The following is a 23469-nucleotide window of genomic DNA, read 5'->3' as shown; positions in this document are numbered from 1 at the left end:
TAACCCTAAGTCAATGAATGTGATCAGGATCAGGACAGTCCCCTACAGACCTAACCCTAAGTCAATGAATGTGGTCAGGACAGTCCCCTACAGACCTAAGCACAGACCACCCCGATCTAGACGGCCCCTCATTGAACCTGGTGAGTCTAGATTGGGTCAAACTGATAATTAAAACCAACTGTCACATGGTGTGTGAAAGCACCGTCCCACCCAGGGCTTCCTTCGAGGTGGACAAGGCCCTGAGAAGGGCACAGGTGACTTTCCTCCGAGGGCCCAGGGTGGAAAGACTTGAGGAAAGTCTTGCTTCCTCCCTCTGTTTGGTTTTTTTCCCCCTCCACCCAGTGTGGGGATGTGTGGGTTACCACCCAGGAACTGAACATAGGGCCTGAGCAGGAAGCTAGGGAGGGGCCCATTGGGAGAGTTCCCAGAACTCTCTGTGAGGTGTGGTTGCTGGCACTGGGAAAGGGCTGGGCTCCTTGAGCCCTTTAGCCACGGGAGGTTGTGGAAGGGTTAAGGCTTTCAGACACAGTAAAATAAATACAAATATAGACCATACTAAATCTAATTTAGAAAGACAAAATAATTTTTCTGTAAGTACACTCCAGATGTTCCACGGGTCACACTAGTTACGAGTATTTGATAGGGGCTGGAGAGGTGGCTCAGAGGTGAAGAGCACTTGTTGCTCTTGCAGAGGGCCAGAGTTCAGTTCCCAGATCCCACATGGGACACCCAACCATCTGTAACCCCAGTTCTGGGAGATGTGGTGCCCTCTCCTGACCTCTGCGGGCACCAGGCATGATTATGGTACACAAACATGCATGCAAGCAGAACACCCAAACAAGTAAAATAAATATGTTTAAAAAATTTATTGACACATTTCTGAAATTCAGGTCTAATTAGGCTTCTGCCTTTTTTGTATTTTTTGAGTAGCTAAATTTGGCAGCAGATAGCGGGTGCCTCGCTCCCTTTGCAGACCAGAGAGAGCTTGGTCTCTCTGACCAAGAAGCTAAGTTCCTTCTCTTATGCCACAGTAAAAACAAGCTTCTTTTGGAACTAGCGGGGCACTTGGGAGGTAAAGGCAGGAGGCCAGTATGGTCTACATAAAAGGTTCGGGTTCTCCAGGACCATGTCTCACCAACAAACAGAAGAACTGGCCTCTGTATCCTGTGCCTCTCATGGGACCTTATTTGTAAGAAGAAAAGGGCTGTCCCTTGCTTGGTCCAGTAGACCCAGGGCCTGTGACTTCCCACACACCAATGGCTTCACACCTGTACAGACGATCGTTCCTGCCTTGGATCCAGTGACCTAACCATAGAGGGGCCAGGTGCTTTTCTAGTAAGTGGAATCTGCTAAGAAGCCACTGGGCCCTTTTTACTGCAGGTTCTAACACTGAAGAGTCTGGGCTCCAAGGCGGTGGAGGAATAGCTGTTGCTGGGCCTGAGAACGAAGGTTCTAGAGCATGACTGTTTGCTCAGAAGCCTGCTTTGGTAACAGCAACACACAACTTGCCTAGATGCTCTAGAGTTCAAGGAGTTTCCCACATCTGGCTATTTTGTCCAATGATTAGCTTCTAGGACTTTGATCCCCCCTGTCTGATGCAAATGAATGTGGAGGCTTCAAGCCTAGCTCAGGAGAAAGCACAAAAGATGCCAGGATTGGCTTCCCTCCATGGAGCAGCCCTCCGTTTCCACTGTAGGGCAGGCCTGAAGATGCAGGCTGAAGGGCTGGAGAGATGACTTAGCACTTAAAAGGCCAACTGGTCTCCCAGAGGTCCTGAGCGTGGCTGTCAGCACCCATGAGAGTGGCTCGCAGTGGCCTAGAACTCTGGTTTCAGGGGATCTTATACCTCTTTTGCAAGCACTCATGTGCAGATGTGTACACACAAATCTAGAGCTTCACCCTGGCCACAGGCACGAGACAGAAAGCCTTGGCACACTTCTCTCTGGCACACTTCTCCATCCTAAATGTAAAATGGGCAGAGGAATCGTCATGAAGACCAGGGGCAGCAAGGATGCTGTTAGTGTTAGAGGGGAGGAGGGAACTTGGAGCAAAGGGGAGAGAGTTCCGATCCCAGGTAGCCCCCCAGCTCTCCAGTGGGTACCCACCTAGGCAAGCTTTAGTGGAAGCCTAAGAGCTCATCAACCACAGATGTCTCTGTGATGGGTACAGCAGACTTTGAAGAAAGAAGACCAGGTGTGTGTGGCAGGAATAGCAGGTGGGAGTTGAATGTGTTCATTCTGCAGCTATTTCCTGAACATCCAGTACCTGCCAGACAGCAGGTATTTAGATCCTGGGGAGATAACAGTGAGCAAGACAGCCGTCCAAATACAAATGCCTCATAGCCAACCCTGTTGCTTATGAGTTGACGGCTGTGATTCCAGCCGTGTAATATGAAGCTCAGCCCCTTGACCACCATTTCTTCTTCTCAGGATTATTCCAGAATGAAGAAAGCTTACATCTGAGAAGGGTTAAATACAGAAAGTTCTAGCAGCATGCATTGCATCGACCAGAGCTATTGTGTAGAGTATTAAGTCAAACAGCAGGCAGTCACCAATGGTACAGATGATGTTCCTGGGCATGGAAGTACATCTGTCCTGGACTTACACCTCATTTTCATTCTTTGTTACTCAACTTAAACAATAAACAGTACTTTCAAAGAGCCCTACAGCCAGTGTGTATGTGTTTATATTGTGTCTGTCTTTGAGCAGCTACAACTGCTTGTAGATTTCTAACAAACGAGTTTTGATAATATAATTGTTATGGTTTAAATAAAATGCCGCAGGTCTCCAGTGGCAGCAGTGGGCAGTGGGTCCCGAGACCAGCCAGTCCCAGGCAGGGATGGCACAGTTCCCTGAGTGGCTGCAGTGGGCCACGAGTCCCAGGCAGGGAGCCGCGTTGTGGGTGAGAGACCTTGATGGGGCAGACAGTCCCACAAGGAGAGACAGACAGATGGGCAGGCCATGAGACCATGCCACAGGTCTCTGAAAGCAGCTGGCTCTGGCAAGGAGCCACGCAGTGGGTGAGAGACAGAGACATGGATAGGCACACCATGCAGAATGAGGTTGGGTATTTATTTAGTGGGTTATGGAGGGGAAGGGGAGAAGGGGAGAAGAACAGAGAGAAAGAGGCAGAGAGAGTGAGAGAGAAACAGAAGGGGGTAAGGGGAGAAATGGGGAGAAGGAAGAACAGAAGCTGCCTCTTCGAGAGGGAGTCGAAAAAGGAAGGACTCAGGCTGGAAGCTGAAGATCAGCTTGCCTCAGCGGACAGGGAAGGGAGTGGGCATGACTTGTGTCTTAAAGGAACAGAGCAGATCATTACAAATATAATATTTGAAGCCAAAGGGGGAGGTGGATTCCTCCAATGTGTTTTTCATTCCTGAACTTTTCTTTATTTTCTTTTCCCTTCTCTCTCAAAACAGGGACAGTGACGGATCTGAGGCCATCTCTGAAGAATCCAGGTTGTAAGGTAGCCCTTGTCACTCGGAAGTGTCCATGGAGGGGTCAGGTAGCCGTCCTTCCTGTTTCCAGGGGCTTTGTCTCTGCTCTTCTTCCTAAGAGGGCCTCAGGAATAACGTGAACCTTAAACTGTGCCTGGGGCTGGGACCATGTGACCATGGAGAGTGAGTGGGGCCAGGAGGAAAGGAATGGGGTCTCCATATGCATGCAGGGCAGGGCTGAGGCAGTAGTGGGTGAAATTACCTGGCGAGTGAGAAGGAAACACGGAACACGCAACAAACCCACTTAGGAGTTTATTAGAGGGGTCGTGTAGAGGCCTGGGGAAGTCAGTGTGCAGAGAGGGGGGCAGAGATGGCGCTTCCAGCTTTTAAAAGCTGCCAAACGCACGCAAACAGGGTTTGACGTGACTACGTCATATGCAGATGATGGGGCTCACGCATGTGTACAAGGGATGATGTAACCGTGCATGGGGGGCGGGGAGTGGCTTTAAAATCCCTGGGGCAATTAGGTACTTCTGCCCCAGGGCTTGTCTGCACATGCATGGCCCTAGAACCCGGAAGTGTCAGCCTTACTGTGGCTAAAATGTAACAGTGGGCACCTGTATATTATAAGAAGGAGTTCCATCTTTCAGTCAAAAGTAACATCAAGACAACATTAGTTAGCTGCATCCCAAAGGGGAAGGTGTTGGCTCACACAAGCTCTCTGTGGAGCCTGCCGAGAGAAACAACTGGCCTCGGGGAACGTGCGCTTGTTGTAAGCCACACATTAGGATGGCATTTGTTGTGGTCCAACCTTGACAACTTCATATGTTTCAGGATAGGAGCATGCGGATTAGGAGTATTAGGTAGGAGGAGCAGAGATATGAAAGAAACACAGAGACATAGGATAGTACCAGGAGGCAACTCAGTGAATACTGAATCTGCCCACATTTATTTTCCATACGCTTGTATACCCCAATACAAAAGCGGGGGGCGGGGGGTGGGGGAAAGACTACTTTAACATGACACAAAGGACAATCAGAACAGTTACTTGCTTCAGTACTTGAGACACCAAGCTACTATTTCCTGAGTCAAGCTTTCTGACATTTTGGGCAGGATATGCAACAAATACACCCTAGACCAAGTATCCTGTAGGCAGCCACTCCCTATGTCAAACCTGTTTTAAAAAGAAGGAGTAAGAATAGGCTTGAATTCTCTGACCTTTGGCCAGGGTGGAACAGACCCACCTCCGTGGGCCACCTTAACGTCCCTGACACTAAGTGACCACACCCTAGGTCAGGGTTTCTTGTTTGCAGCCACACCTGGTGTCAACAACTTCAGAAGGGTAAAAACAAACTCAAACTCTGACCTTTAGTCAAGGTGGAGCAGGACTCACGTCTGTGGGCCCCCACAGATACCCTGGCACAGCTTGCCCTCTGTCTGTCTGAGCCCTCAGCACCGTGAGGCTCTGCCTCTGCTTCCATTCTCACAGCCCCAGACCTTAGGGAGACTCTATCAGCTCCAGGAGGGAGACGCAGCAGACTTAATGGTGTCCAACTTTGCTCCTCTCGAGTTCTGGCAAGGGAACGGGAAAGCACAGACTGCAATGCCCTAACCCAAACTGAAGGGGGTGAGAATGGTCCCTCCCGGTCGCTGTGCAGGGAGACTTGCCAGTATCTGTTAGGATGTTAGACATCCTAACTATCAACACTATGGATCTGCCATTACCTCTCTAACTCACACAGGGGTCTACAGAACGTTTCCGGGATGGTTGCTTGTGCGGTCACAGTGCAAAACAACCTAATGTCTCATTTCAATCACGGTGTACTTCATACTCCAAAAGCATGGCAAGTGTTCAAAAAGAATGAGCTATGTAGTACCACAAATCCTGAAGACATCTTGGTAAATGAGAAAAGCAATTTGCATGATGATATATACAATATGGTCTCACTCCAGCGTAAACAAAAACATTGAAATAATAAGGTATTTCTATATGCAGGCTTGTAACATATGTTTCTGAATATATGCAAATGTATAGAAAAAGGTCTGGATTCGTGCTAAGTTGTCTTGTTTATCTCCATAGAGTGAGATTAGAAGTTAGGATTGACAGAGATTGTCAGATTTTTAACTTTTTTCAGTGATAACATATCCATGTGTAACATATTTGAAATTAGTTTTTAAAACTAAAAGACAGAGCTGGGCAGTGGTGGCACACGCCTTTAATTCCAGCCCTTGGAAGGCAGAGGCAGGTGAATCTCTGTGAGTTTGAGACCAGCCTGTTCTACAAGAGCCAGTTCCTGGACAGCTAGGATTGTTACACAGAGAAACCCTGTCTCTTATTTTTTTTTCCAAGACAGGGTTTCTCTGTGGCTTTGGAGCCTGTCCTGGAGCTAACTCTTGTAGCCCAGGCTGGTCTCGAACTCACAGAGATCCGCCTGCCTCTGCCTCCCGAGTGCTGGGATTAAAGGCGTGCGTCACCATCGCCCGGCGAGAAACCCTGTCTTAAAAAACAAAATAAAACAAAAAATAAGTTTAAATGTTAAAACATCAAGGACAATGACTACCATACAGAAACACAAAGCTTCAACTGGCAAAAGAAAACAAATGGGGGATTTAGAAAAGATTATCAGTCTAATCCAACAGAAGGCAAGAAATAAAAAGGAAAGAAAAGCAAAGTAAGAAATATTAGAAATATTAGAAATGGGAATACCTCTGATCTTAAGCATTTCAGATAAGGACTCTCAATGTGACTTGAAGGGGCAGGCGTTTGTTCCGTTCACTGCTGTATCCATCCCAGGAGGCCAGGGACGTTCTAGGACTAGTGTAGGCTCCCAGCTTAACAATGGTGGAAAGGAGACAGCACTGCTGTCCTCCACAGTAATTTTAATGCTATCCTTCAGGTGCCCAGAGCTGACAAGGTAGTTTCCCTTGAGGCACTGGAGGGAGAGAGGCACCAGAAGTCAGAGGACGGCTCAGGACAAGGTCACTGCTTGTGTGTCCAGGAGAGGCCTAAAAGCTTGCCTGTATAGCCTGACAATGACTGCGCAGGCTGTGAGACTGGGCAGGCATGTCTCTGGCCCTCACTCTTGGTTAAGGGATGGTCTCCTTCCAGGTGACAAGGATTGACAAATGCCCCCTGAGCCTAGGACCAATCTGCACAGGGCACCATGAAAGAGGTTAGAAGGCAGTGAAAGGGGCAGGTTGCTTAGGGTTCTGGCCCAAGGGCCAGTCATACTAACTCATCAGGATCCTTCTTGGTCTGAAAATTAAGGATTTGATTATTATTATTATTTATTTTTGTGTGAGTGTGGCATACGCATCCCAGGGTGTGCAAGTGTGGTGTACATGTCCCAGGGTGTATGAGGGTGGCGCACATGTCCCCGGGTGTGCGAGTGTGGCATACGTGTCCCAGGTGCTTGTGTGATGGTTAGACAGTTTTTAGAATCAGTTCTCTCCACAATAGGTGCCACGGGGAGTGGGTAGCAGGTGATCAGGCTTGGTGTAGTGGGTGCTTTTACTGGCAGAGCCATCTTGCTGGCCCGATTTTTAAAATTCTTATCTTTGTTGTTGTTTTGAGATGGGGTTTCTCTGTGTAACAGCTCTGGCTGTCCTGGGACTCAGTCTGTAGACCAGGCTTGCCTTGAACTCATAAAGATTCGCCTGCCTCTGCCTTCCGAATACTGGGTTTAAAGGTGTGTGCCATGGTGCATGCCCTTTGATCCTAGCTCTGGGAAAGCAGAAGCAGGAGGATCTCTATGAGTTCTAGCCCAGCCTGGTCTACATAGTGAGTTCCAGGACAGCCAGCGCTACGAAGCGAGACTCTGTCTTAACAAACAAAAACAAATGAAAAAGGGTGTCTTAGCCACTGAACACTGCTCCGTTCTAGCTGGAGTCTTGGAAGCGCCAGCGAAACCCCAGAGAGCTGTGTTCTAAGGAAGCTCACTGCAAGGAAGGAATGGCAGAGTATTGGAACCTCGGGGTTCCTGTCGCGGGGAACATGGGCCTTATCCAGGGCACTGGGATGGAAGAGAGGTGATCTGAGGTGAAGAGCAAAGCAGAGCTCGGGACTAGGAAAGCTACGGATGCAGTGGGTCCAGGAATGGGGTCCAGGGACGGGGTCCAGGAACGGGGTCCAGGAACGGGGTCCAGGAACGGGGAGCAGAAGTGTGGACCCATGTGCTGGGATGAAGGCCCCTGCTGTTCTGGAAAGAGAAAAGCCAGCCTGCAGGGGGAGATAAAGGATGTGAAGGCCAGAGAGCAAAAGGTACAAAGGTGAAGAGGAACACAGAGCTCCCAAGGAGACAGGCTGCCTGGTGTGTGTGTGTGTGTGTGTGCTGTATGTGTGTGCGCACATGCACACGCTCACTAGGGATGGAACCTAGTGCCCCACCCATCCGTACGTGTGGGCAGGTGCCCCACCAACAGCCCTCAAGCCTCCTGTTTTTCTTCCTGCACCACTGACTACCAGAATTCAGGCTGCATTCTTCAGGTTCGACGGATTTTCTGTTTGAGGAAACCTGAGCATTTTAATTGCCACAATCAAAGCGATGTAGATGCTGAACTTTGGGCTGGGTTTGGCACGATTGAGTTTCCCCTAAGAACCTAAGGCAAGGGAGGGGTGTGTGACTGGCAGAGACCTTAAGCGGCTCAGCCCTGCAGCTCTGAACTGAGCAGACTCCAGGATACACTGTTTTTTATAAAGGCAGGGTCACAGGTCGTGCAGACTGGCTTTGAACTCACTAGGCAGGATGCCTTCTCTTTGTCTGTCGGTTAGCCTGACCCTTTACCGGCCCCGTTGTTACCAGCCCACTTAATTCCCACAGCTGAGACCTGCTACCATCCACCTCCACCCCCCACCCCCGCGGGTGGTGATCCTCACCCCTTAGATAAACGTCATTCATTCAACAGATACTTACTTCAAGTGGCGCTGAGTATTGTGTGGTTCTGTACCTTTACCTCTTGCTTCCTGCCGGAAGGCATCCTCTGGAATGCCACACAGCTGGGGCCACACAGCTGCCTTCCCCCCTGAGAAGGAAAGTGACCAGAACCTCCATCTTTAGGGAGGAAATGGGCCAGGAGTGACATTTGTGCCCTTATCCCTATACAAATCATCTGATGAGACAAAAGATCTCAGGGAAATGCACACTCTTTCCTGTGTAATGTTTTCACTGACAACTGAAACCAGGGTTTCAGATGGGGTGGTCAGGGTCAGAGTCACTATCCAGGGAGCTAGTGCCCCCTTCCCACCCCGGCCACCCCCCACCTCCATCACCTCCCTGAGGGATAGGAGGATGGTGCTGGAGGGATGGGGCTAGCGTTACAACAGCCCCCAAGCTTGAGCTGGAGACCGACCTGGCCCAGGGCACATCCCTCCCACTTCTTTCAGGGACAGAAGCATCTGCAGTGATCTGAATGAACATGGTTCCCCATAGACTCTTAGATCTAAATGCTGGGTCATTTGGGAGTAAGGATTAGAGTTAGGAGGCGTGGTCTTGTTGGGGGAACTGTGGAGGAGTGTCACTAGGGGTGGGCTTGAGGATTCAGAAGCTCTCCCAGGTCCCATCTCCGTCTCTGCCTGTGGACCAGGATGCAGCTCTCAGCTACTTCTCCCATCATGCCCCTGTCATGAAAATAATGGATGGATCTTCTGAAACTGTAAGCAAGCCCCCAACTAAATATGTTCTTTTACAAGAGTTGCCTTGGTCATGATGTCTCTCCACAGCAATAGGACAGTGACTAAGACAGCACCTGAGGTGACAGTAGTCCTGGCTTCTGCACCCAGCTCAGCCCTTTATCCACAGTATGACGGGACATGCCCTTTCCTTCTCCAGGTTTGACTTTCCTGCTAAGAGGGTTAAATTAAACTAAATGTTTGCAATTTGGTACATATAGCCCCTTCAATCATTATAGCACTGGTGCCCCACCCCCCGAGTTGTAGGAAAAAATTCTCTATAAGTCTTAGACAATAATAAGTCTCTATTATTGTTTTACAGAGGAATTTATTATCCCATCAGAAGTTTAGGTGACCTCTGTGGTCTCGCGAGCTAGGTACAGGGTACATGGAAGCTTCTAGTGTACAAGGGCGTCCCTTGTAACATTAGGCTGTCCTGGAACTCACTATGTAGTACAGGCTGGCCTCAAACTCAGGGATCCTCCTGCCTCAGCCTCCCAAGCGTAGGAATTACAGGCATGCGTCACCACACCCCGCGTTATTCTAACAGTCTTATTGAGGTATAAGTCACACACTGTGTCGGTCTCTCAAAGTAAACAGCTCGCTGTCTTAGTGTTAGACACACGCAGTCCTCACCATAGCTACCGTTAGACCATTTCCCACCTCGGCAACGGGTTCTCATTAGGTCAACTCACCTCAGTCCCGAGCAACCACGAATCTGCCTCTAGATTTGCCTGGTCTGGAACGTGCACGGAAAGGGGCCCTCACGTCATCATCACTCGTGACTCATTTTCCACTCTGCGTGCTGTTTGTATGATTCATCTAGATCATAGCATGTATCAGTGCTTCGTTCTTTGTTACGGCTGACAAATGATCAGTACCCGGACCTGTCACACTTTAGTTACCCATTTATCAGTTGGTGAGCGCTTGGGTTGTTTCCATGTTTTAGCTACTCTGAATGAGTGTTTGATACCAGTTTCCACGTGGACCTGTGTTTGCATTTCTCGTGGGCATGTAATTAGGAGTGGAAGGGCTGGCTCACACAGTAACTGTATACTTAACCATTTGAGGAGTAACAAAGCACAAATTGTTATTTTTATTTCCGAACCATTTTGAATATAAGTTGCAGACGTGCCCATTTATCCCTTCGTATTCCAGAGAAAACAAAAGTAAAACCAAGGGCACGCGTTTGTGTAATCACGTTTCAAGGATCAATTCAGCAAATGTAACATCGGTGCGTTTGTTTATTGATTTGTTTGCTTATTTTCCAGCCCCTATGTTTATTCATTTTGAGACAAGCTCTCCCTCTGGTTGAGGCTAGCCTGGAACTTGCTCACTCTATAGTCAAGGCTGTCTTCAGCCCCAGCCATCTTCCTGCCTGGGTTCCCCAAGTATTGGAATTACATTCGTGCGCCCCGTTAATACAACGTTTCTCTTCAAATACACCTGTTACCATCTTTAAATGTTGCCACTCACACACCCTGTCCTAGAACGCTGAGCAGTGCCTCTGTGCTTCCTGCTCTTTCTGGTTTGGTGAGTGGGCACTCATGTCAAACCCTTACATGGTGAGGCCAAATCCTTAATCTGTGTCTGCAGAGATGCACTCTCAGGGGCTGAGGGGAGCCTTCTGAGACACCTCTCCAGACAGTTCCTACCTCTTTCGGGAGGTAAGGAGTGAGCAACCTGATGGGTTTTCACATCCTTTTCTAGGGACAGTTAAGTGACCTGAGCCAAGGGGCCTGGAGACTGAGAGGATAGGTAGCAGACAGCCGTAGCAGGCAAAGGGTTTCCCTTGGGTCTGAGATGACCCGGGGTCAACCTTGACAGAGCAAGCCTGGAAGAGGCTGCAGCTGGAGGTGGCATCAATTCTGGAAGGCAACTGGAGGGGCAGGATCAGGAGCCTTCAGCTTTTGAGAGGGGTCCTGGTGCAAGACCCACTACTTCCACGGGGCCAGCCTGCAGTCAGGCAGCCAGGGAGAGGCAGACAGAACTGGACTCCCTGATTTGCCGCCTGTTCCACTCCCTCTGCTTTGCTTGGGTTTGAGATCTGGTGCTCCCTGTCTGGCTGAGTAAACTATACAGGCAGTGCCTTTGGGAGACTTCTAGGCCCCTGCAGAGAGAGTCCCGAGCCATGCTGAGCAGCTCTTTGCTGTGGCCCTGGAGATGGTCTTTACAGAAACACAGGGCAGAGTGGGTCAAGTGTCCCATAGCAAACTCAGATAGGCAAGAAGACATGGGTGTCCTCCACAAGGGAGCTCTGACCTCTGACCTCTCTGAGTGGTGTTCCTGGCCTCCCTCTTATCTCTGGCAGAGATTTGCTTCATGTGGCTGTGGTAGGATGGGGTGGATGACGCTCAGACCTTGGTCTGCCCCTCAGTCCACCCAGTCCATTCAGGCTTCCTAGAATGTCCACTAACAACAGTTTCTAGAAGTGAGTTGAAAAGCAGAAACTCAGGGTCAAAGGGGTTAGAGGTCAAAGGGGTAGCCATCACAAACAGCTCCTTATTTTAAAAGATGTATTTAATCAAAAGTGAGCAGGTTCTATTGATGTGTTTAGGAACATGCACACATGTATTTAATAACAGTTAATGAAAAAGGAGTCATGGATTTGAAATAAAGCAAGAAAGGTTTTGGAGGGAGAAAGGGAAAGTGGGGAATGATGTAACTGTATTATAATCTCAAGAAATACAAAAATACAAAAAGGAGTTATTTTGCTTCATTTGTATCGATGTTTTGCCCGACTGTAGGTCTGTGCACCACTTGCATGCAATGCTCATGGAGGCCAGAAGAGGGCGTCAGAGCCCCTGAATTGGAGTGAGACCCTAGTTGATCCTCCACGGCGGTGTTGGCGATCGAATCCAGGTCCTCTAAAAAGACAGTCAGTGCTTTTAACCACTAAGCCATCTCTAACCCCTCTTTACAGTTTATAAAAGCTCTATGTACAGGTAGGACTTGGTTCTCACAACCCCAGGAGCCACACAGAGCAGCAACTTCTTCAGATTCGTGCAGGAAAGGGCACGGGATCCCACAATTCCTCAGTCCTGCAAGTGAGCAACTGCACTTCCTTGTTTGTTCTGGATACGGGGCTGCACACAGCCCAGGTTAACCTTGATCGTCTGTGTAGCTGAGAATGGCTCTAAACTTGTGATCCTCCTGCCTCTACCCGCATGGTGCTGGGACTACAAATATACACTCTAGTCCCGTTTATGCGGGGCTGAGGAGGAAACCCTTGCTTTATGCATACCAGCTGGGCTATATCCCCTGCCTTCCAGATCACAGTCTGTCATTGGAGGAAGTCAGAACAGGAACTCAGGCAGGGCAGGATCCTGGAGGCAGGAGCTGACGCAGAGGCCGTCAAGGGGTGCTGCTTACTGGCTTATTCCCCATGGCTTGCTCAGCCTGCTTTCTCATAGAACCCAGGACCACCAGCCCAAGGATGGCTCCACCCACCATGGGCTGGGCCCTCCCCCACAAATCACTAATTGAGAAAATGCCTTACAGCTGGCTCTCCTGGAGGCTTTCCTCAACTGAGGCTCCTTCCTCTCTGATGACTCTAGCTTGTGCCAAGTTGACACAAAACCAGTACACCCCAGCTAGTACACGTCACCTTGTTTTGTTTTTATTTCCTCGTTGATCAGAAGAATAAGAGATATGGTAGCTCATGCCTATAATCCCAGCACGTGGGAAGCCGAAACGAGAGACTCATGTGAGTCCAAGGCTCAGCCTAGGTTATGAAGTCTGACTCTGTCTCAAGATAGATAAATAATAATGAAATAATGAGATTATAATCTCTGTGAAGTCTGACTCTGTCTCAAAATAAATAAATAAGACCATAAAATAACGAGATTATAATCTCTCCCAAGTAAAACTACACTGTCTGATGACTGCAGAGTTCTTAGGATTATGTCACGGACGGTACTCCTTAAATATATGTCACGAAATGACATAATTTATGGACTCTCAGAAACCCTGGGAGATAGCGGTCGAGTCAACTTGCTGGTGATGAATTCTGGGGAACACACACAGGCAGAAGGAAGGAGTCCGGGCGCCCTGTGGCTTCTGTTGCTTTTCTTGCCCATTTTCTGTGTCTCGTGCCAAGTTGCCCTTTGTCCCGAGCCTCTGGACTTCCAGGCGGCTGGAGGCACAAAGTTATCTGCAGATCATGGAGTGCTGGGTCTGGGCTGTGTAATGACCAGCCTTCCGCTTGCTTGAAGTTTCCGCTGGGAGGCTGGAAGCTTCAGCATCCAGATGGCTAATTGCTTTGTGCCTGTTTCTGTAAATCACAGTGATTCACTGTCCCTGCCGAAAACACGCTCTCTTTTCAAAGATTTAATGGTTTCCAAAATTAATTTAGCCTCATCTGTTATGCCCCTGCCCTTCTGCACTGTCCCCTCCCCCTAAGACCCTCTTCCCGTTCTCCCAGTCCTCCCTACAGGATGGAGCTCTCTGTTTTACAGAGCTGGCTTTCACTCCTCAGGCCCCTTTCAGGGTCACCTGAGCGCAAACTGAGCTTGGAACTGTGGGGTGGCAGCCCGGGAGGGATGGGCTCGTGCAAGTGACTTTTCCCACAGTCCTCCACATTTAGCCACCCAGCCCTGTTCTGATCGACACCCCCAGATGTCAGAAGACTTCCAGGCCATTCCCCGTTTGCCCTGATTTGTTTATAAATTCCCAAAGGTCATCTGTGTTTTCAGTCACGAGGGGCATGGCTGGTGTGATGCTGCTGCTTAATTGTCAGCTTGACAGGGCATAGAATCACCTAGAAGACAAATATTTGGGCGTGTCATTAGCTGTGGTGAGAGGTCCTCCAACAGAACCAGCCTCGGGGCTAGGACTAAATAAAAAGGAGAAAGGGAGCTGAGCACACGATGTAACACAGCCAGCTTCCTCGGGCTCCCGCGCCCGCTCTCTCATGACTTCTTCACCGTGATGGAGCTGACCATGACTTCCTCACTGTGATGGACTGTACCTCCAAACTGTGATCCAGAATAAACCCGTTCTTCCTCAAGTAGCTGTGTCAGGCGTTTATCACAGTAGCAAGAGAACTGACCAACATAGCTCCTATCCGTTGACAGCCTACAAGATAACTGGGGTTTGAGTTCCCCCTTCGGGATCTTTCCATGTAAGCGTGGTCCATGCTGAGTTAAACTGAGTCAGTGTTTATGTTGTCTCCACTCTGCGCACAGAAAGACCGCTACTGAACAATGGTGTTGTTCAATTCCACTCCCTCCGACTGCTATGACCTCTAATTATCTTTCCTCCTACGGCCACCAGTTTGACTTTTGCTTCACTTTGGAAGTAACTGTTGCTGACATTTCCCACGTGTACCCATTAGCTATCGAGTACGGTTTTTCCTGAACGTCCGCAGGGAGCACCAGGTAATCTGTCACCGCCCCACCCTGCCCCCACGCACTGCTGGAGGCCTCCTTCTGCAGCAGCTGTCATCTTGAGCCAAGTTGGATGGGTTCCTTGCCGCCCCTGGGGCTCAGGTGTCCTCGCAGGACGGCTTGTCATCGGCAGTGCCTGCGGATCCCTCCTCAGAGTTCTAGAGCCCTTGTTGTCTTGCTCTTGGCTCAGTCTTCCATTTTGCTGAATCATATCTTTTACTATCGTCCTAAGAAGAGTGTGTGGGAGGCAACATTTTCGAGTTCTTACAAATCTGAAAATATCTTTTTCCATGCGTAGCCTTTATTTGGCTAAGTATAGAATTCTAGGATAAAAGTGCTCTTCTCTCAGAACGTTGGGTACCTACCGCCTCTTTCCTCAGCATCATATGCCTCTGCTGTGAGATCTGATGCCACCTGCGCGCTCATTCCTTCAGGCGGGCCTTGGATGTCTCTCTCTAGAGCAGTGGTTCTCAACCTTCCTAATGCTCTTATAGCCTTTTAATGCAGTTCCTCATGCCCTGGTGACCTCCAACCATAAAGTTATTTCATTGCTACATCGTAACTGTAATTTTGCTACTGTTATGAATCATATTGTAAATATCCGATATGCAGACTATTTGATATGTGACCATGTTCGTTGCCGGGCCCTCACGTCTTCCTTGGGGGAGGGGGTGAAAATGTGCAGTGTCAGCGTCCCAGACACTGGGAATCAGGTGGAAGGTGTACAGCAAACTTGGTTATTTAACAATGGGGGGGGGCTTGCATACCCTCCCAGCACCCAGGGACTCTGATCCTTTGACCGCTGACTGACATCATGTGGTCGCCCTCATTGGCTAGGTACAGTCAAGACCTCTGACAGCGCCTGTTGCTAGGCCCTCAGGCAACATTGCTTGGTCATCCCTCATTGGCTACCTGATCAGGACCTCTGACAGTGCCCAGCCGTCTCCAGGTTGGCTCCCTTTGACCTGGTAGACCTTAACTCCCTACATATCCACCCTATTTTATTTATTACCTAGGGCGTTCGGTGGGACCAGAGTTCTTTGCTCAGACCTTGCTGACCCTGCCTCAGGAGGGCTCACCTACTGGACTGTGTCAGCAGGTTGGCCTGCTGGACAAGCTCCTACACATCATTGCCTGCCGGCCACATAGAGCATCATTCCTGGAGAGCTGCCAGGGTAGGGGCACAAGGCAGTAGCCTTTTGAATTACAGATGCATAACCAGGCCTGCATAACCTCCTGTGGAGGACTGCAAGAAAAAGCCCAAGAGCCATTAACACTTGAAGAGCTGCCTTAGCTGCTGTCTGCTGATGTTGGATCTGCTGCAGGAGACTTTAAGGTGAGTAAGGATTAACAATACCAGCCTGCCAATTAATGGATATGTGAGCATCCTCTCTATATTATGCCAAACTTTTTAAAAAAATAAAATGATGAGTCAAAGGCCATACATGTGGGGGTGAGGATACTGATAATGGGGAGGGGGCTGGAGAGAGGGCTCAGCAGGGAAGAGCACTTGTTGCTCTTGCAGGGGACCTGGCTCACAGCCATTCCTAACTCCAGCTCCAGGGGTTCCAATGTCATCAGACATACATACATAGTGCCTATACATACGTTCAGGCAAAACACTCATACCCATAAACCAGACCAAAATCAATAATTAAAAAAAAGAATAATAATAAAGCTTGTAGCTGGCATGGCACACACCCCAAATCCCAGCATTTGGGAGCCAGAAGCAGGAGTTTCACTGCAAGCTCAGGGCCAGCCTGGTATACATAGCAAGTTCCCGGCCAACCAGGGCTATGAAGGGAGACTCTGTCTCAATAAAATAACAACAACAACACTTATAATTAATGATGATGATAATAGTTACAGTTGCAAAGGCTTCCACATTCTTGTTTTCATTTACTCATTAAGTGCAGTAACTCAGAAAAAAGTATATATTGGTGCTAGAGAGATGGCCCAGTGGTTAAGAGCACTGGCTGCTCTTCCAGAGGACCCAGGTTCACTTCCCAGCACCCACAAAGCAGCTTGCAACTGTCTGTAACTTTTTAGGGGATCTGATGCTTTCCTCTGATCTCTGTGGCACCAGGCATGCACGTGGTGCACAGACAGACAGGCGAGACATCAAATGCACATAAATAAAACTGAAATATTAAGAAGTATATGCCAAGATCATCAGACCACTGTGGGTCTAGTTAGCTCTTGCAGGTGCTAGAACGTAGCTATCATCTGCCGCTTCCAAGTGTCCAGCCAGGATTTACTGAAGTAGTAGAGGAGACTGCTTTGTGCATAGAATCTTATGGATGAACACATAAAAGGGCAATGGTAAGTTGATATTTGTTTGTTTGTTAAGACAGGATCCCCCTAGTCAGTCTGGCAACCAATGTCAACCGGGCTGGCCTCAAACCTTGTTAGGAGCCAATTTTCTCCTAAAATCATTGCAGGAACCATCACCCTAGGGGAGTCTGCAGAGAACCTCACACCCCTAATTATGTTAGGAATCGTTCTATTGACAGAGCCTACCCCACACCCAAATTGGCTGTTAATGGAGAGCTATCTGTTAGCAGAACCCACTTCACATTCCAAACTACCTAGGGAACTAGGTGTGGCAACTCCTGACTTCTTGGCCTACAGTGACCTGACCGAAGATAACCTCCTGCCTACGTGACCAACACGGACCACGTGACCAACGTGAACTACGTGACAAGAGCTCAGGTCCCTGTACCCACCCCCCAACTCCATACCCTATATAAGTTGTACCCCATCTCTAATAAACTGAGGCTTCGACAGGAATTCCAGCTTGGCCTCCTTCCTCTTTTCTAGCTCATATCTTACAGATAGCGCCTCTCCGGGACCCTGGAATAACTGAACTGCCAGACGGGTTACCAACCCTAGACTAGTGACCCGTCAAGGCAATTACAAAACCTGAATCAATTCTCCTGCTTCTGTTTCTCCATCCCAATCATTAGGCTTTCAGGAAAATGTTACCATCATGCTTGGCTAATGATTTATCATCTTCCTGACTAATATGTATAACTCGTAGTGGCCTCCCTGAAGTGAAGTGAACAATGTGTACATTGTTACTGGCCTGCACAGGATACTTTGGTATCAGCACACAGATTTTCTGTGCGGAGGGCACATCTCCATACCCTTTGGTCAGGTGATTAAAGCAGGATGGGGTACGTAGCTCAGGCTGACAAACCCTGAGAGGAACCTGCTCAGGGATAGACAGCATGACCCAATCTAGTTCAACGAGAGTTGGCTCTGGCACTGCTGCCTGAAGTATTGGAGAACTGTCTTTCTGTCAGGACTGATAATAAATGTGGGTAGATGGGGCTGGAGAGATGGCTCAGTGGTTAAGAGCAGTGCCTGCTCTTCCAAAGGTCCTGAGTTCAATTCCCAGCAACCACATGGTGGCTCACAACCATCTGTAATGAGGTCTGGTGCCCTCATCTGGCCTGCAGACATACACATGGACAGAATATTGTATACATAATAAACTAATATTAAAAAAAAATAAATGTGGGTAGATGATAGCATCCGCCGGTGTGTTTGCTTGACGGTATTTATGTACAAAAACCTGAAGGCGGTGCCCCCCCCCCAAAAGAAACCAATTCACTTAGGATGAACTCTGGGAATTTTACACACTTATATATTTTGGATAAAGTGATTTGTTCATATCAAATATATTTTTATTTTATAAATATTACTTTAAATATGTTTAATATAAAATAATATATCATAACATAAATTTTGCTTAAAACATTATTACAAAATAATAGTGTAATTTTTAAAGTTACTGTTTAATTAACTTGTTTGTTTGTTTTGTGCATGTGCGTGCACGAACACACACACACACACACACACACACACACACACACACTTCTATCCCTAACCCAATGTCCCATTTAACCAACACCCCTGAAAATATAGCCCTCTTTCCTTCCTTCATGTCCTGGTAATTAACTTGTTTGTTTGTTTTGTGCATGTGCGTGCACGAACACACACACACACACACACACACACACACACACACACACACGTGCAGGTTAGAGGAAAATTCACAGAAGTTGACTTTCTCCTACCGTGTGCGTTCCAGGGATTGAACTCAGGATGTCAGCCTTTGTGGCGAGTACTTTTCCCTGCTAAGCTTTATTAATACTAGTTTACATTTTACACTAACTCATAAGAAGAGACGCAAGTGCTTTACCCCACAAGCGACCGTCTCACATTCCAGCTGGATTCTGTCTGAATTCCAGCTCCAGGTCTGTCGGGATCCGCATTCCGATCTGCCTGCCTCTGCGTGCTGGGATTAAAGGCGTGCGCCACCACCGCCGGGCTCCAGCTGGATTCTCTCTGAACCCCACCTCCAGGTCTGTCGGGATCGCACTCTGATCCGACAGCGGGTTTCCTATTGCGACTCTTCCGAAAGGACTATTTTCCTTTGACTGGAGACGCTGCTCAACTGGTAGCATGCTTGCCTCTCCTGCGCGAAACCTGGCTTCTATGCTCAGTACTATATAAACCGGATGTGCTGTGAGCTCGTACCAAGTAAACCAAGTTTGGGACCAGCCTCGGGTATGTGAGACTCTGTCTCAGAAAACAAGATAACAATTTAAACAAAAGCAAAAACAGAAAAGCGCGCGCAGGTAACTCACAAAAACTCTTTTTATTCCCAGCACTCTAGAAACTGAGGCTGGGGGGGATTTGGGTTCAAGGCCAAACTGGGATACACAGTGAAAGGGTTTTTGTTTTTGTTTTAAGAATCAGTTCAAAGTAGAGCAACCAGAGCTTGGGCTGGTGTTGCCCACATCCCCTCACAGAAGTGGGGACCTGACGCCTTTGCTGACATGGGGTCTCTGTCCAAGTGGTAGTCCAGAGGAACTGAACTGGCTAGGTTAATGTGACCTGACTTTGAAGTCTCCAAGGGAGAGCGCCCTCAGCCGTTCTTGGACTGACTTGGATGTTCTCGGTGGCCAGGCCATCAGCAAAGAGTAGAATAGTCATGGCATTCAGGGGCTGCAGGCCTTTGGGCTCAGCAATTTCAGTTACCAGACAGGAGCAGCCCAGCATGGCCCTTTTCTGGGTTCCAACTGCATGTTCGCCATCACTCAGGGGAATTCGTACCCTGGCTGGGAGGCGCTCCAGCAGGTAGGGCCTTTCCTGCGGGTTCCCACTGCAGGCTGGGTCCCTCCCTGAAGGAGCAGAGGCAGCTCCAAACCATTGTCTTGCTTGCATTGTTTCTTTCCCAGAAGAGGACGCTCTGGGTTTAATCCTTGCATAACTCAAAGACCCATTAAAACATTTTTTCCCCTAAAAATAAAAGGGCTGTTCCCAGAAGAGCACAACACTGCCTCCTCCACAGGAGACAGAAGAAGCAGACTAAAAATCTCAAACTCTTGCGTCTTACGATTGCAGTTTGTCCCCGGGGTTTGCATCAGCTGTTTCAGAAATAACAGAGGCCACTTTCTGTACACCCCATTATAAACCCATCCGGAAAGCAGAGACTGAAAAGGAGGCCATGGCCAAGCCGCAAAGATTTATGGGAACGTTTCAGTAGGCGGCACCAGGTTAACAGAATTCAGTTTTCCCAGCGCTGGGATCTTCTCTCTTGGGGTGTGGGGACTGAGGGCCAAGTGTCAGCAGCTAACTGCAGGCTGGGGGCCAGGCCAGGAGTAGGCATCAGAGCTGGCGTGTTGTCAGACCTCCTCCAGCCTCAGAACTCTGCAGCCGTCAGCGAGGCCGGGACGTGCTTCAGGTGTGGGTTTCCACCTGCCGCTCCCTGCATTGCATCAGCGCTGGTGGAACTCATCCTCCCACCGGGCTGCGCCCACAGGTCCTTCCCGCACGCAGAACCTCAGCTCTCGATAACATCCTTTTGTTCTCGAGTGATCCACACCCTTCGGGGGAGGGAATGAGGAAACCGAGGGGAAAGTGCTGTGCGGGGCGCCTCAGAGGTGCTCAGGAAGACGTGCTCAGATGCCGGGAAGAAGGCAGAAGCTGAGCGGCTCTGCAAATCCCTTCTTGGGGAGCTTCTTCCCTGAAAGTTTTCAGGCACTGGGCAGAAGGGAGCTGCTTTGGGGAGTCATTAAGGATTGTTTTCCAAGAAACTCTCCAACGAAGTGTTGGGTGTCTTCCAGTGACTTCCCGCCAGACTCACGATCAGGCTCAGCACCTTAGTGTGGCGTTCAGAATTCTGTGAACCTTTCCCGAGACTTTGCCAACTCTTCCCACACTCAAGGAGCTCTGGTCACCTAGAACCACCTACTCTCACCCTGGAGGGCTCGAATTTTCATGCTTCTGGAACTGCTTTGCATATACTATTTGCTCCGTTTGGAATGTCTTTGGCATTTCACTTTTTAAACTTTTAATGTTTAATCTTATCTGTGTGAGAGTTTTGACGGTTTTAACTGTGCACCATGTGTGTGTGCCTGATGCCAACAGAGGCCAGGGGGCTTCTGGTCCTTGGGAACTGGAGTTAGAGATATGAGTTTTCATGTGGGCCTGGGACTCGAACCCAACTGCTGAACTCAGCCCCCCCCCCCATTTAAAAGAACTATCTATCCCCCTCAACTCTACTTAGAGACTTCGCAGCCTGGCTTGACTAGCAGACAAGGTCGGTTGCTCCGCACTGCTCCGAGGCACTGGGTTCCTTCCCTGGCTCATCACCTCTTAGAGTAATTATTAGGATTTGCATGTTTATCGCCTTCCTAGCTGCTCCTCTAGGGCAGAGATGCAGTCCGTCACCTCTGCAAACCCTGTGCGCAGAGTGCCAAGCCCTGATGATTCCTCAAGTAATAGTGTGAAAGGCTAAACACGATTTCTTCTGGGTTTGAGCTATTTTTGAAGAGCACTAAGAGGCTGCTTCTGTCAGCATGGAGAGTCCCTGGCTCCTGGTGCCATCTCTTCAATGAAGTGGCATATATGTGGGTCTGTGTACTCAGTACTAGAATGGCATTTGACATTCCTTAGGTAATCTTACTTATGACTTACATATTAACTCTATGGGCGTGTGTGTGTGTGTGTGTGTGTGTGCATGCGCGCACGCTTCACCAATGTAAAATGAGGTCGAAATGCTAAGTATCATGTTCAAAGTCTCCAATGTTGGGACTTGACCCCGAGTCTCCTGGTTCCAGGATCAATGTGCTCTGTTGTTGTCACCAGAGATGCTCAGTCCTCAGTCTCTGAAGCACATTAGCACCCTGGGAACGTGGTAGCTATAAAAATCAAAAGGTTTTTGAGACAAGTTCTTATATAAACCAGGCTGGTCTCAACCTCAGTAGGTAGCTGAGGATGACCTTGAACTTCCGATCCCCGTCTCCACTTCTCTAGTGCTGGGATCATATCCTGTCAGGATTACATGGTACTTTGGGTTGACACCAGGATGCTTTTAAAAAGAGGAGTCTGAAGCCTGGCAGTGGTGGCATATGCCTTTAGTTCCAGGATGCGAGAGGCAGAAGCGGGTGGACCTCTGTGAGTTTGATGTCAGTCTGGTCTTCAGAAGGAGTTCTAGGACAGGCAGAGATACACAGAGAAATCTTCTCAAATCACTTCCCCACACTCCCCACTCCTCAGGCCCCCTCCCCCAAAACAGCTGAGTCTATGTAATTCCAGCTCTCAGGAAGGATTGCTATGAAGTGGAGGCCAGCCTAAGCTAAATAGCCAGACCCTGTCTCAGAAAACCAAAAGGAAAAAAATAAATAAGTAAACATTGAGAGGCTACCTCAGATCTACCATATGGAAAACTCCTGGCGTCGTGCCCAGCCAAACCGACAGGCGATTGTGTGCCTGCATGCGGCAGGTTCACGATTGAGAACCAAGGTTTATACCACAGCTGCCCTAATGGCTCGCTGAGCCAGGGGAGGGCGCTCCAGGGCAAACTTTCAACCCTAGTCTGGCAATGGGAGCTTCCCGGCCTGGATGCAGAGCTGCTCAGGTCTGTGGGGCAGGATTGGCTTCAGGATTTAACATGCCTCCTTTGTCAGCTACTCAATCTGGTCCTCAGTTTTCTCATTTGCACAGTGAGGATTCTTCCTGAATGTTCTCGGCTTTGATTTTCCTCTTAGATTTTGTTATCTGGCTCTCCCCAAGAAGCGTGTGCTGCTGTCTGTGCCAAAGAAGAGACTTAAAACAGAAAGTCTTAAGTGTTTGTTTGCTTCTTTGTGCACTTTGAGGAACGATCTCACGCTGTAGCCCAGGCTGGCTTCAGACTCTTAGTGTCTCTCTTACCTCAGTCCCTCTGAGTGTGGCGATTCCTGGTAGGAACCACCATGCCCAGCATGTGAGGGCTCGTTTACAGTTGTCTTTAAAATTTAATTTTATTTCTGAGTATGTGTGTTTGCCGGCTTGTCTGTATGTGTGCCACATGTGTGCAGATGCCCCCGGAGGCCAGAAGAGGGCGTTAGAGCCCCCTTGAACTGGAGTTACAGGCAACGGTAAATGGCCTGATGTGGACGCCGGGAAATGAACCCCAAATCCTCTGCAAGGGCAGCAAGAGCTCTCAACTGTTGAGCCATCTCTGTCTGCAGCCCCAGGACTACTCCTTTCTGTTTGATTGTTTTAAGGTTTTGTTTTTGTTTGAGACGACGGTGTCTCACTACATAGCCTTGGCCAGCCTTGAATTCCTTATGTAGACCAGACTGGCCTCAAACTCACAGAGGTCCACCTGTCTCTGCCTCCCAAATGCTGGGATTAAGGGTGTGCTCCACCACACCCTGCTTATGACTACCCATTTTTAATGGATCTTTTCCATTCTTGGAAACAGCTGAAAATGTCAAATACTGGGGCCACCCATCTTTTTCCTTCTTCGTTAGGGGTAGAATGTGAAATAAGTAACCGTATGCATTTGAGTCAGAAAGGGGGTTAAGAGAATTTGAATCATCAGTCAAAGAACCTACTTGAGGGCTGGAGAGATGACTCAGGGGTTAAGAGAGCTGCCTTCTCTTCCAGAGGTCCTGAGTTCAATTCCTAGCAACTACATG

The sequence above is a fragment of the Microtus ochrogaster genome, unplaced genomic scaffold, assembly GCF_000317375.1.
Source record: "Microtus ochrogaster isolate Prairie Vole_2 unplaced genomic scaffold, MicOch1.0 UNK26, whole genome shotgun sequence".
NCBI lineage: Eukaryota > Metazoa > Chordata > Mammalia > Rodentia > Cricetidae > Microtus > Microtus ochrogaster.
The sequence above is the reverse complement of the archived record's forward strand: the minus strand, read 5'-3'. Positions refer to the sequence as shown.